At 28.4% G+C, this 14047-nt stretch overlaps 1 protein-coding gene across 1 annotated transcript in view; it reads left to right on the top strand.

Annotated features, from left to right (window-relative positions):
- Pak3 (p21 (RAC1) activated kinase 3) overlaps positions 1 to 13669 on the top strand; it is a 31418-nt gene extending 17749 nt beyond the window's left edge. Inside the window, exon 2 of the mRNA XM_065504967.1 lies at positions 9908 to 13669. The gene's annotated coding sequence lies outside the window, so the exon portion shown is untranslated. The remainder of the gene's footprint in view (positions 1 to 9907) is intronic.
- Positions 13670 to 14047: the final 378 nt, after the last annotated feature.

The following is a 14047-nucleotide window of genomic DNA, read 5'->3' as shown; positions in this document are numbered from 1 at the left end:
AGTATCATCAGTGACTGTGCCGAATATACATATAAGTTCCGATAGAACTTTTTAACAGATGGTATCGACGCTAGCTCGTTCATTACCTAAGCTCTTCAGCAATTTATAACTTGCGGCGTATTTCCTATGTGTTGGAACATTGCTAATATAAAACTGAATATTGTAGCCCAATTGGAATTTGCTCCGCACCTTCTAAAGTTATGGATCATCTTGTTGAATATCTGTAAACCAACAATTTACTTAGCCACCATCACAACGACTTTCGTAGAGGACGCTCTATAGGATATCTAGATACAGGCTCACTTGCACTTTTATCGAAACTAATTGTTTTTAGTTTTTGTTTCTCAGAGATCATACTATAGGAGTTGTTATAGATGGAATCACATCAGACGAGTTCAAGATTGAATCAGGGGTACCCCAAGGCATCGTTCTTTCTCCTACATTGTTTCTTAATTTTCCAAATAACTTACGTCGAACTTCTAAACATATATGGTATTAAAGATGATGGCAGCTGGCATCAAATGACAAACTGAAATTTGTGGATACCATCTGACAATGCAATTAAAGTTCGGTTGCCATCCATAATCGAATTAGAAGCTCTTGGTGTTCTAGGCATGAGAATTCAGTGTGATGCCCGCTGGACTAAACACATTTTTTAGGTGTCGAAAGAAGCAAAGTGCCTCGGTTTTTTAAAACGGCATAGGAAATAGTTCAATCTATCTGATCTCCTTATTATTTACAAAACATACAAACTCTCATGTATGGTCCGGTACTTCGAAGTCTATTTTGGAGTTATTCGACCGCATACAGGAGAGGCGAAGGAGTTTATTGGTGGTTTGTGTTTAATTGTTCTACCGATATTACAATGGAAAGAGTTCTGCTGAAATTAGGGAACTTTCTTCAGCAGGCTCATCCATTCGTAGTCAACTGGACAGAGTATAGTTCTTTAGCCGTACCGTCGATATGTGGGATAAGCTACCTGCAGAAGTCTTACCAGTCAATATAGGAAATTTCAAATCAAATGTCCATAAACACTACTCTCACATAACCTATTTTCTGAATTCCGTCTCCCATTCTCATAAAATTCTACCAAAATATGCACAAAATAAATAGAAATTACGGTACAATATTTTATGACGATTAATAGGAAATAGCTCCCATATAAGGCCCACATCCGAGAAATCGATAACGATAAAATATTTAACACTGATATTAGTGAATTTAGTGACTATCCATCAATATATCTACATCCGGAAAATACATTAAATCTAAATTATTAAAGACCAATTTGATACAAATAGTTATTGCTAAAAAAAAAAAAAATTGTTTGAACCGGTAACAAGTTTTGGATTAAAATATATGAACAACTTTGTTCGGACTTGCCATTATGCATGAATCCAGCAAGTCGAAATTTACCATTGATATTTTCTAGTAAAAAATATAAAATTAACGAAATCGGGTGAACCGGATGAATGTTTTTATACAAAAGGCACATTGGTGGTGGTAATTCAAAAATCGGCACAGTCGAATATAACTATCTAACTTGTTTTTATTATACTGTTCACCTACGTGAAAAGGGTATATATAAGTTTGTCATTCCGTTTGTAATTTCCACAATATAATTTTCCGACGCTATAAAGTATATATATTCTGGATCCTTATAGATAGCGGAGTCGATTAAGCCATGTCCGTCTGTCTGTCTACAAATGGCTGAGATATAAGAAATAAACCAGGACAACCTCGATTTTTGACCTATATCTGGATCACTAAGTCATTAATATAGATATCTAATGATAGATATTTCAAATACCTTAGCAACTACGTATATAAGACCATAGTAAGTTGGACATACAATGTGTCAAAATCGGAAAAAATATTTTTTAACCCGAATTTTTTTTTCACCAAAAGTTTTTTTTTCGCTAAATATTAAAAAAAAAAACTAAATTTTAAAATTTAAAGAATTCGAAAAAAAATTTCCAAAAAATAAAAAAAAAATTTGGAAAAAAAATTTGTTTACCTAAAAATATTTAAAATTTTTATTTTAAAGTATAATTTTGGTGAAGGGTATATAAGATTCGGTACAGCCGAATATAGCTCTGTTACTTGTTCTAATTTATTTATTTCATATAAAAAATTCATGCGAAGAAAATATAGTTCTATACGAATGATAATCCTAATAATATGTACCCTTAAAAATATCAAACTTTACAATGCAAATGTCAGATTTTACATACAGTGGTGGCCACCAATTTAAGACAAATACTTGAATTTTTTTCATCAACTGAATTTTAAGTGCGATAGAGCCAAAATAAAAGGACCTCTAAGGGCATGAAATTTATTATTATTGTTTCTAGTTTCTGAAAAATTTTTGGAAAAATCGGTAAAACATATATGGACAAAGATATGTGGAAATACGTTGACCCACCTCAGCGAACATCCGCTGTTAATAACATGATATGACCGAAACTAATGGAACTAAAACTACGAAATTTGGTCCGAATATTTGATAATAATAAAAATTGTGACCATGCCTCAAAATTTAAGTAGTAATTCTCGTATTTCAAACCTAAACATTAACTATGAAAATTATCGTAGGAGAAATGTGCGATAAGAATTATACGTAGTGGATTTATCCAGACATTTATATGTACATAAAGGAATCAACTAGTAAATGCCAACATTTAAATATACGTGCATATGTATGTATTTATTATGATCATTCATTAACCAACACGTCTCCTTTAGGTTCTATAATTAACCATGTAGAGTTATTTAAAATTACTATTAAGCAGTCATTCTTAACAAAGAAACTTTTCAATCGTTGCATTCGAAAGGAAATGCAATAATGACGCATTTAAAGTTACAACAATGAAATGACTAAAAAAAATGTAAGTAGCAGTATTTATTAACTTTGTATACTATAATATATATGAGTATAATACACAACTGGCGCCACCTTTTGACGTCTTTTTTTGTTAAATGGATAAAGTATTTTCAAAAACAAAATCCTATTCCATACACATATTTTTTAAAAAAAATATTCTCGATTTTATCCCCGCATTATATACATACATATGTATTTTTCATTATTTTTCTTTTACTATATAAATTCTCCTTTAAATCTAATTATAGTTTTAAAGTCTAGCAAAACCTTAAGTGTCTTCTGTTGATATATTTAGATGTTTGTTGTCGTTATTGTTAAATGCATATGAAGCGTATATGGAGTATGTTAAGTACCCTATGTTTGCTCTTTCTTATCTTTTAAACTATAAAACATATTCGTTGTTGCATTTTGTGTTCATATTTTTTTTTTTGTATTCTCTATCTTTTTATTGTAATATTTCTACAATGAAGTGTAAAATTATAGAATTATTATTGATTTTATATATAGGACATATGTTGAAAAATAATATTATAATAACATTGGGGAGGGAGTGTTTTAAGGAAAATGCAGTTTGTTTTTCAAAATATGAAACTGCATGTTATTTTTATCTCAACCACATTGGTGTATTTTTCTACTCATCTCTGTATGTTTATATGTACATATAGTATGTATATGTGCTCAGCATGTATATACATTCATTCAATATATATTGTACATATATTTTTATTGGTGTAAAATGTGATGACACTGATCATTTTTCACATTACATTTCATTCCACACTATAATGTTATTTTATTGTCTTTAGCCTACACTGTGTAATTAATGGTGGTTTCACTCAAACTATTGTGAGTTCGAAAACATATGGAAAATACATTTTACGAATAGTACTGCTTATGTTTTGATAAAAAAAATATGGGTAATTCCACATAAAATTTCTTTTGGTAGACCGAAAATTTAAATATTCACCCCTATCATGAAAAACATGTGAAATTTATGTTCCCATGAAATATCCATTTCCCTCGAAGGGAAAATTGCTATCGTGATATTCCCCTGAACTTTTCATTCACAATAGTTGATTTTGTTCGTAACAGATGTTTATTGTTTACAAAATTCCATCTAAAAATTTGCCAACATGGGGAATTTTTTCACATGAACAATGTTTATGAACGAAAAATGGGAAAAGGGAACATATTTCATGTGAAATATTGATTCGCGATAAGGGTGATTGATTAATAAGCAAAAGTTTTTTTCTGATTTATACACGTTTATGAAATCTTTCCATCAACAACAAAATAATACAGTCCGACCGAATATTCGGTTTAGACCAAAAATCGGTCTAATACTAGTATTCGGGACAAAATTTGGCATTAAACCATAGATTATGAAATTTTAAAGGAGAAACCACATTTGAATATCGAGGGACTATATTCAAAACCCCCTATCTTAAAAAACACAACTTTTCAGGAGAGCCAAAAAACTGTTTTTTTCGCGTATTACTTTAGTTATTAAATTTCTACAATCTATTTTTAAAGCAACTACAGAAACTCACATGTAATTCCGCATAGAACCTATCGTCCCCAACTTATCCCCAGCAACTAATAGGCAAAATCAAATATTGTATTAGATGTGCAATAGAAAGAAAAATTTTCCTTATGAAAAATATGAGTTTGAGTTTTATGCCAGTAAACAAACATTGGGAAAAGCAGTAAAGTAGTTGGAAAATGCATTATCAGTGGGCTTAGTTAAAGTTATTATAAGTATGTCGAACCAATAAATAATAAAAACCGAAGCATTTCTTGAAATTACTTGAACCTACAGACAAATATAGTGGACTATATCTCGAAAATATTCACGATGTATTTATATACTTTACTGAACCCATCTCAAAACATATGTTGGTTAAACTGCTGTTGAAATTTCTTTGCTGGGGAATATCTATTGATTGATATAGCTGTTTTTGGGTTGACAATATTTCGACGAGCGAGACTCGGGTCGAGTGTATATCTAATAGAGAAGAATCAAAAATGTTGTTTGTATTTGAAAAACTTAGAAAACTGACTGTAAAACATTTATTTTTTCGCTTGTCTGCTAGTTTTACCATTAAAATTTACAATGGTAGTGAAAATAGAGAAACATCTAAAAAAAAAATTATTAAAAAAAGAAAATTAATTTCTTGTTTATGACTCATCACATTCATTTCTGGGGTTAAAATATTGAATAATTACTTTTTGTTGACTTTATTTATCAAAGGGGTTATAAAATATATCTGTATTATTGGGGTGGAAATTAAATCCATATGATAAGTATGTCAAACATACTTTGTTTTAAAATTATAAGGGTAAACAATAAACTTTTAGCTTAAAACAATAAATGACGTTTTTAACATTAGTAATTGTGTATATAAAATCTAATTATCCCTCCACGACCTATTTTGACTTAAGCATTAACAGCCATAAGGCCTGATTCAAAAAATCTTAGAAATTTTTTTTTTTTTTTAATTTGGTGAAAATTACTCTATTTAAAATTATTTTAAAACAGAAACGGATTCATTTCAATAAAATGGAAAATTACACTCTGAATTTTTTACACTTCTACACAACATACACAAGAAAAAGTAATCAACAAAAAGTTGTATTTTTAACAAACTATAACCAAGTGTAAAAAAAACGGAGTGTAATTTTCCATTTTTATACCATTCACCTTCGTGAGAAGGGTATATACATATAAGTTTGTCATTCCGTTTGTAATTTCCACAATATAATTTCCCGACCCTATAAAGTATATATATTCTGGATTATTATAGATATAAAGTCGATTAAGCCATGTCCGTCTGTCTGTTGAAATCGACTTTCCGAAGCCCCCAAATAACTTACATACACGATTCATCTCCGGAATTCTTCCGGCTCGGTTGCTATTTAAAATCGAGAAAATCGGTACACAAATGGCTGAGATATAAGGAAAAAAACAGGACAACTTCGTGAACTATTTTTGACCTATCTGGATTACTAAGTCATTAATATAGACAATATGGATATCTAATGATAGATATTTCAAAGACCTTTGCAACGACGTATATAAGTTGGACCTACAATAAGTCAAAATCGAAAAAAATATTTTTTAAACCGGAATTTTTTTTTCAACAAAAATTTTTCGATAATAAAAAAAATTTAAAATTAAAAAAAAAATTTTGAAAATAAAATTTTTGTTTACCTAAAAGTATTTAAAAATGTTATTTTGAAGTATAATTTGGTGATTCGGCACAGCCGAACATCGTTCCGTAAATAGTCTTTCTGAGCTCTCGAATATGAGGCTAGATGGGTAATGCATTTATAAGGAATATAAATTGGTTAAAAAGACCAGACAAAACACTCACCCACGTGAGCTGCTCTTCTTTTCTTCAATTCGCGGCTTCCTGGATACCTTACCTTACCTGTAGGTCTTTGACAGTAAGGTTTCCGATCTATGTATATTTATCTATACCCATTATTCAGAGTTTATTTCATAGGGTAACATAGAGACGAGACGTAATTGTCAAAAACCTAAGTCTGTTGTCAAAAACCTATCTCTGGCAACAACAAAATACATGCTACTCAATGTATTTTGTTGTTGTATCAGACATATTATTTGTAGTATTTTTGTTTGACAATTCGGAGTGTCTCGTCTCTATGTATAATTCTCTATGGTTTATTTTCTATTCACAACTAAATTTAAATTGTTACATATGAAAACTTTTCTTATAATTATTAAGCAAAGTGTAAACACACATAACGCTATAAAAAAAATAATAATTCGGAAACCATAACAAATTAATGAGAATATATAAAAAGAAAAACCTAACATTATTAAATAAATTGCAAAACTCCAAAAATAAAACACAAATTACTACAATGATGGGAATATGAATAAATCAGTAATATTTATGTATAGAAAAGCAAAAATACAAAAAAGCAATACAAAAAAAAATACAAATTAAAAATAATAATAATAATAGTAGTGACATTGTAACCTTCAATAATTTGTTTTGAAAATGTATGCATGACTTTAAATTTGTACATTCGATGTACATACATAAAATGTATGCATGACTTTAAATTTGTACATTCGATGTACATACATACATATGAAATTACACCAGAAACTTGTTAGCAAAAAAAAAAACACAAATAGAACCAAGTTTCGATAATAATGAACATTTTATAAATAATAGCTAATATTTTTTGTATTCCGTTTGCTTTTTTGATATACTATTTGTATGAGGTATTAATTTTGCTTATCATTATTTATGAAAAATGTTATCAATTTTGTTTTTAAGATATAGACATAAAGTAAGTTTATAATTCGCCTAAGAACAATTTACAGTGCACTCGCGATACTATGAACAACCTAATATATGAACACCCCAAAATATGAACACTTTTTTACTCCTTTGGCTACTCTAAAATATGAACTTAGTGCAAACCCTTTAAAATATCAACATCTTATTTTTGTTTTATTTTTAAGGGATTTTATCTATCATGGCTATTCCTGTTCTAACTTTCACCTTTAACCGTACTTTTGGAAGTATAATTACAACAATATTATGTAATTTCCTCTGCATTTCTATTTAATATAAATGTTAATTTAGAAACTTTATTTAATATTAATATTCTTCCAAAAATACGGTGAATGGTAAAAGTGAGAACAGGAATAGCAATGTATGTATCTACAGAGTTGAAATCTAAATCAACAGGGTAGTAGCTAAATTCTAATTCAACTGCATAATAATTTGGGGATTGCCCCTAGCTGTTTGTGTGGGAAAACTGTTTGTAAATTGGAATTAATGTCATTCGCAAATATGAACAATCTTGCAAAAGTGAACTGGCTTGGTTTTTATTAGTTCATATTATCGCGAGTACACTGTATATGTAGTTTATAAATTCGAGAGTGATTTCATCAGTTCACTACCCAAAATCAAAAATTTTAATTTTAAATTTAACTTAAATTACCTATATTTAATCAGTTGGCGCAAAAACATTCATATTTCTCACTCGGTTTGTAACCGATGAGGTGCGTGCCCAATCGCCAGATCGCAATCTCATAGAAAACCTTTGGATCGCAAAATGCATACTCGAAATTATACCTTAAACGAAACTTTATATATATAATAAAATCCAACAAATTTTATTGTAAAATGTCTAAGCTATACATTTCAGTTCAAGATAACAAACAAAGATTAGTAGGCGCCTAAAAATAAGCTGAAAGAACTATGCTCTAAAAGTAAAATTAATAGCACCTTTGAATAGTTTCGGTTAGGCTGAATAAAAAATCGGTTTGGTAGGACTCAAATAATAGGACAATGCGAATTTATATAAGGTGTATTCAATGTAATAGCTGAGTATAATATTAGAAGTTTATTATTCCGTTTGCGAAGCTCCCCAATATCTAACAAACACGATTGTTACAACAATATATCGGGTATTAGGTTTTCCAGGCAGCCACGAAATGAGGAAGAAAGAAGAGCAGCTCACATGGGTCCAGCAATGGTCCTTTTGTGTTACCTGAAAGTAGAAGAAAGCTGAAGAAAGAGGGACAGATATAAGTGAAAAAGGGAGAAGAAGAAGATTGAAGAAGTTAAGAAGGAGATGTATGAAGAAAAAGAGAGGGAGGAGATCTTGAAGAATTTACGTGCCAATGAGTCGGCGGTTATTGGGTCACTCTAAAGTGATCCCCGTGTCTGGTCTTTTCAACCAATTACTCCTACCTATAAAGGCACTAATGCCCTCAAGCCTCATATTCGAGAGCTCAGAAAGACTATTTAGGGAACGATGTCCCAGAAACCTTAGGCGTAGATCTCCTAATGCCGGGCAATGACAAAGAAGATGAAAAATAGTTTCATCCTCCTCCTCGTTTTGACAACTTCTGCAGAAGTCGTGGTACGGCAAACCAAGTCTCCTAGCGTGGTTACCAAAGGTGCAGTGTCCTGTTATGACCGCCACTACACCACTCAATTGTGAGCATGAGGGTTCACAGTCCCATCTTGCCTGAGCGAGCTAATAGTAGAAGTTACTAATTTGTAGCTTGCATTTGGATAACGGAATCCCACATAGGAAATCTATGTCTCCGTCAGGTAACATGGCGCCTTTTTTCGCCAGATCATCGGCAACACAGTTGCCCATAATATCCCCGTGTCCCCGTACCCACTTGAGTACGACTGTTGAATGTCTTGTGTATACACCTGTCAGGGATTTTATAGCTGCCTGACTGTCAGTATATATACAAATATCCCTGTCAGATATCTTGTTATAACTAAACCAGTTAGCCGCCCTTTTGATGGCCGATAATTTAGCCTGAATAATGCTACATTCATTCGGAAGTCTGAAAGATAACCTAATATCGAGTTCCCGAATATAGACACCTACGCCAACTCGATCTCCCTTCACAGAACCGTACCGTACGGAATTGAGAAATCGAAATTCCTCGCTATGAAGGGCCTAGAAATGCAGTAATCGACATTCTCCGGAAGAGTCTGAATACTACCTATTATGCTGGCGTGACCATATGGAGCGTGTTTCCACGCACCAATCGCGTTTAGCCTAAAGGCAGAAGTAAATGCCATTTTTCTTGCCATTAGATCCACAGGGATCCAGTTCAATATAGTAAAGAGCGACTTTGTTGCGGTCGTTCTTAAAGCTCCTGTTATCAGGATTGCCATTCCCCTTAAAACTCTCTCGAATAGCATACACGTATCGCATATCGGGTATAGTTCAGTTGCTATTTAAAATCGACCTTTTTGATGAGGAGTTTTTGCTTATATCTCGCTCATTTATTAGTCGATTTTCTGTATATATGAACTGATTTCTTAAAAATATTTTGAATATTTCGTAATTTAACTATTTTATAGTGTCGCCAATAAAAACAATTGAATCAATGTTGTTTTCAATCCACCCACCTTATATTTTTTTGTATTCTTTATAAATTAAAATATTCAATTATACTTCCATTTTATAACATGATTTACTAAAGATTTTATTTTTTTTTTTCAGACTTAACATGGTTATGAAATAATGGAACAATGATACCAATTATATGCTGACTACACTACCATCCTATTTGTAATTGTAACGAAAATAAAATAAACGAAAGTAAACTCCATAACTGTTTCACCGAAAGACGATCTACTGTATAATCCCAACCAATAACCAACACCCACGCTTCGTAAACAATTAAATTGCAAAAATATTCACATTAAATATTACAACAATACAATATTAAAAAAAGAAAAACTTACTAAACTTAAACGAATTAGTTTTGCAGCAAAATATTTAAACTTAAATTTCATATAGTATCCATAACAAATAACTGTAGATCTTCTGTCCCTTTGACTTTTATTTTTATTCTGTAGTAAAATAAATAAATTAAACGTACATTACTATACAATACAATATACTTACTACATATACATATATTAAATCCATACATATATTATTAAGGATACTTATAATATGTATTAATGTGCTATTTTACATGAAACAAACAAAAAAATAACAAATAATCTTTACAAAACAAAAAGAAAAAAAAACTATAATATTTTTTATTATAATTATATTATATTAGTAACAAGAAAAAATATTGCCAAAATTTTATTTAAATTTTAATGTAATTGTATGTGTTGTATGTATATTTTAAAATATACTGCTAATCTAATATAATACATAATAACGACATAACGACATAAAAGAGAAAAAGAACAATTTAAATAATGAGCAAAATATGTAGTTTAAAAAAATACGTATTTATTAAGAATTAAATAAAATATTAATTTTTTCTTTTTATTATTATTATTAAAAATAAAAATGTGATTTAAGCGATTTTAAACCAAGTTTTTGCAATTTTTTTTCTGTAGTATTTAGTAACAGTTTGTTTTATTTTCACAATTAACATTATATTTTGATGCAATCTTTCTATAATTAAAATTTACCAAAAATTAAAAAAAAATATTAAACATATATAGTAATATAAAAGTGCCATTAGGTCTTTAGATTCTTAAAAATAACATACATAAATTAAATATTTATAAAACAAAGATTATCTACATCACAAACTTTTAAAATAAATAATGTAAATTTTATATTGCGGAAAATACTTGCTACATAAGACTATTGAATTTAAAACAAAATTGTAATAATAACAGAAATATTAACAAATTCACAATACAGTCAATATCAAATATTAGTTAGGCAAATAAAAATATTGAGTGCATATAAAGCAAAGCTTCGAATGAATTAATTTAATTTGAGCTTAATTCACTAAAATATTAGTTCGGAATTAAAAAATGTCAGCCATTTATTCCATAAAACCATTTCCAACGTTTGGCTTCATTCAAAGGCTTTTATTTAAAATGAATTAATTCAATTTAAAATGAATTAATTCATAAATTCATAACAGAATTCATTTAACTTTTAAATGGTTCAATTTGTATATATGTATACAAATTGAAGTAAAATATTTTTTCTTCATTCTGTTTTGTTTTATTTACAAAATGTATTAAAAAAATGTGTCCAGGGCTTTTTGTAATGGATTTGAATTCAAAAAAATTTTAATGATTCAATATAGAATTAATTCAATAAAGAATGGATTCTCAAAGGAATTAATTCACAATGGATTCAGCCATACAATTTGGGAGAGAGTAAATATTTTTACACTCAGTGTCGCCTCTAGTTCTATCCTATGTATTAAAGTTTCAAACATTTTCCCAGTATTCTCTTCATAGAAATTTTTATGGTTCAAAACTCTCCGTTTTATAAAATGAGGTCCTTATCAGATACATATATACACTTTCAAGAATTCTGCTAAATCAGCGATTGTTCATTTGTTTGTGAAAATTTCTTCAGAGAAGTTAAAACCAGCACATAACTTATGGAACTTTATGTGGCACAGTACTGTCACACACTTTTTCTAGATTATCACTGTTGAAAATTGGTATAAACATGAGATTTTGACAAACAATTAATTTAACTTGCATTAATGCAAGGTTAAAACGTTATACTTTGGTTAAAACATTATTGATTTTATCTGATTAACTGCTATTACAATAATTCTATATAAACAAGTATTTTCCCAATTAAAATTTTTATAATTTTTATTTCGAACCAATAGATTGAGATTTAAATTAGGCAAAATTAAATGATTTATTTCGATTATTTTCCTATAGTAAAATAATATTTATTTTGCAAATAACAAACTACTAAATAATTGTAATATTTTTTTTACTAAATTGAGTTTTTAAATATAATTTATATGAAACATAAAACTCAATGGCACGCTGATCTACATATATACGCTAATTAATGTAGAATTAAAACAGAAATAATACAAATAAACAAACAATATATGATGGTCAACCCGAAAACCTTTTTAAACATAATTTTTTACTTGTTTAATTTGTCACTTTCGTGAAAATAATTTTTAAAATAATAAGCTTCATTTAATTTTATAAATGAAACATTTTAAACAACGATTCTAACGAACATAAAACAATAGATTCGAAATTAAATTTACCGGTGAGTTAAAGCAAGTTTACAAAAGTTTTCGTGTTGAGATTGTGTTAAAATGAAACTTTATTTTCAAAAATCCATTTGGTATTAGTTAAAACAATTATAATGCAATCTTATTATAAGAAATATCAAGTGAAAAGTAGACTGTATATTTTATTCTCTTATTCAATACATATGATAAAAGCTGTAAATTATTACAAATGAAACATTTAAAAAAAATATACATACATATATATTATTATTAAATTAAATAAAAAATGCTTAATCAATTACATACAAAAAAAAATGGTAGCAAACTTTTGCGCACAAATTTGTCTTTAAAACCTAAATAAAATGCCAAGTTTTTTTTACGAAATATGTATACCCTAACTAGTTAAAATATTAAAATGAAAAGAAAAAAGTTTAAATACTTTCAAATAATTTTTAGAATTTAAAACAAATTTTTAAGTGCCCTGTAAAAAAAATAATTTAAATAATACAAAATTTTTGCATTTTTGGCTTTATTCAATAAATGTAGTTATTCGAGAACATTTACAACAAGTAATAATACTTTTTTTTTAAATAAATATATGTAATATATAGTAAAATTAAATTAACAAAACATTTTTTTACATAAAAACAAAGAAAACCATTATAATAAAAACAAAAATGTTTTTGCCCTGTATTAGCAACGAAATAAATTTCTAAAATACACAGTATTGTTACTGATATTCTTAATAAAAACAATTATAAAAATAAATAACCGTACCCTCAAATTTTATTCAAATTGATTGATTAATTAGATATAAAACGTTTTAAAATAACCACCTGTATTAAAAACAAACAATTATAAACTCCATTTTTATACATAAATTACAATTTTTAATGGTCATATCTTTGAATGTAGAAAATAAATATTAACAACAAAAAAAAAACTTAAAAGCCTGTTACATGAAAACTGTCTGTATTACAAAATATATTCCGTTTATATTTTACTTATGTATAGTATAATCTTAATGAAATAAAAAAAATTTGATAAATAATAAAACAGTTTATAGTTTTTTTTTATATATACATAATTATTTTTTTACATAGCCATACATACTTATATGTGTGTATTTTATATTTATATAAAAACTGTATATTTTTATTTAATTTTATTAAACATTTTATTTTTTTAATACACAATCAATTATGCATTATTTTATCTTTAAATTTATAAGTTATAAGCACATTTTTTTGTTAAATATATTCGTTATTTTTAAATTAAAAGTGTTTATTTACTTTTTTAATTTCCTTTAAACATTTAATAATAATTTTATAAATGATAGAAAAATGTGCCTTTTCGGAAATGCATCACTGCGCTGCATTTGATGCGCATCTGTGATTAGTTTGCGATGCTCATGCAAATCAGCTGATGCTGATGCGCAGACAATGCATCAGCCATTTTTGTGATGCTTGTTTGATGGGTTTTTGCGCATCATATGTTTCACTGTTGCTTTTTAGAACTCATGACATTGGCAGTGTTGGCAACTTTTGCATTTTAGAATGTACTGCGCATCAGATGCAGCGTAGTGATGCATTTCCGAAAAGGCCCAATTTCAAAAATTTCGATTGTAAGTATTCAGATCAATTCAAGTATTCAGATCA

Source organism: Calliphora vicina, chromosome 1 (genome assembly GCF_958450345.1).
Source record: "Calliphora vicina chromosome 1, idCalVici1.1, whole genome shotgun sequence".
NCBI classification, from domain to species: Eukaryota; Metazoa; Arthropoda; class Insecta; order Diptera; family Calliphoridae; genus Calliphora; species Calliphora vicina.
The sequence above is the reverse complement of the archived record's forward strand: the minus strand, read 5'-3'. Positions and strand labels throughout refer to the sequence as shown.